Source organism: Fulmarus glacialis, unplaced genomic scaffold, assembly GCF_000690835.1.
Source record: "Fulmarus glacialis isolate BGI_N327 unplaced genomic scaffold, ASM69083v1 scaffold17506, whole genome shotgun sequence".
Taxonomy (NCBI): domain Eukaryota; kingdom Metazoa; phylum Chordata; class Aves; order Procellariiformes; family Procellariidae; genus Fulmarus; species Fulmarus glacialis.
This window is the reverse complement of record NW_009217657.1, coordinates 8,748-10,769: the sequence shown is the minus strand read 5'-3', so window position 1 is coordinate 10,769 and position 2,022 is coordinate 8,748.

The window sequence follows — 2,022 nt, the reverse complement described above, 5'->3', positions numbered from 1 at the left end:
CAAGAGATCTATTCATCCCCTTGCAGACCCTCAATACTGAGTGCCACAAAATAGAAAGGTAAGAAGCCAAAAGCTATATTGTTTCTTACAGCATGCCAGAGGGCTTAAATACAGCTTAAAACCGTTCTTGGGTGCCTTTATCTTAGGGAACTTAAGTCTAAGTGGTTAGGCTGCCAGCCAAGGATTTAGAGGAATCAGGACGAATTTCCAGCTCTAGCACAGACAAGTTACTTGATCTGCCTGAACTCCTCATCTACAAAATGCGAATAATCATTACCTCAGAGACACCAGTATGAGAAATACTTTACCAAGACCATGAGACACTTGAATACAGATTGTATCAGAACTTGACAAGCACTGGAAGTAGACAATTACTTACACAGCACAACTTAACTGCACAGCTCATTTTCCTAATTAAAAAAAAAAAAAAAAATCACAAACAATCCACCAAGGATTTTTCAACATAAAATAACTCGGACAGGTAAACACACCTGATACAACAAATATGTGCAAAACCAAATCAACAGCTACAGTGTAGGTGAACAATCTTCAGATTTAAATTTATGTTTAACAATAAATAATTATAATTTAACTAGGGTGGGTTGTTTTTTTTTAATTAAAATTTGAAGTTTAGAGAACAGACCTGCAGAACTTTTCTGCTAAACTAGGACAACTAAACCAGCCCCAGCCCACAGGACACACATCAGGTCCAGTCCTGTGATGAAGTATTGGCCTACTTGGACAAAAACTAAACCGCAGTAATGCCTGACCTAAGCGTTAATCTATTTAAACAAGTGCTGAAGTATTGGATCACAGAACTCCTCAAGGACTGCCATGTATTCCTTACGAATCATCACACGCCTTGAACCAAGTTTTATCTTAAAAGTGTACCCCTACCATGATCTCCCAGACTAGCTATAAGCTACACCTGGGGTAGCATCATGAGAAGAGACATAAATGACAAATTAAATATATATCTCCATATATACATTAGCTGCTGATGTTCCAGAGAACACCAAGCCAGGACTGCAGAAGTCCCAAGGCACGCTCCAGAACCAGATCTGACGATGCACCAAACCAGCAATCATCTTCTCAGAGCAGCAGGAACATCATTTCCACTTTGCTATGTTAGTTTCCCACCTTGCAATGTCCAATTGCTGGTTTGGTGAAAATTGTGAAACGACATAAAAGTTGAAAGAAAAATAAAAACTTTTAAAAAGTAGTATTTTCAGTCTTCTAGCTTCAACTACAAAAAAAAAAGCATCACATCTGCCACTTTTAAAATTGTTAAGTTCTACTAACACTAATTCTATTAACAGACTATGTAATTTCATAAATGTTTCTTGGCTTAGATTTCCAGCAGTCACAACACAAAACATTTTCACTGCTTTTGTTTCGTCTTTATTCAACAACAAATACTTTAAATTGGGAGGGGTTGTTTTTAAATGTTGCTTTTTCTTGTTTTTATCCAAATACAGTCTGGAACATTTAAATAAGTAAAAAGGTTGTTCATCCTTTTCTAATATAAAAATAAGTAAATTTTAAACCTATGCTAAGATAATTAATCATTTAAATACGTATAGAGAGTACCTATCTGGTTTATGATGAGTCTTGTAGTTTGAAATACATAAAGAAAACCTGTCCCATAATTAACAATTTAGACCACTATTGTAACAAAGCTTTTTTTAAAAAAAAATCCCCATCTCTTTTAAAACTCTATTTATTTTAATTTGTAATGTAATGTATGTCAACTGCAGGAAGAGGAAGACATTTTAGGAAAAGGAAGTTGTTTTTTAAACAATAGAGTATATATTAGGATTTCTTGAAAACCATACAGGCTTGAAAAATCAACAATAATACACTATTTAATCTGCCACATTGAATAGACAACTCAAACCCTCCTTGCTCAAATAACTACATATTTAAAGGCAGGTTTTCTTGGGTTTTAATTCAAAAAGCTTGTTTTTATGTATTCCTCAGTGGTCTTTAAACCATTTTCTGCACCATAGAACTGAGGCATAT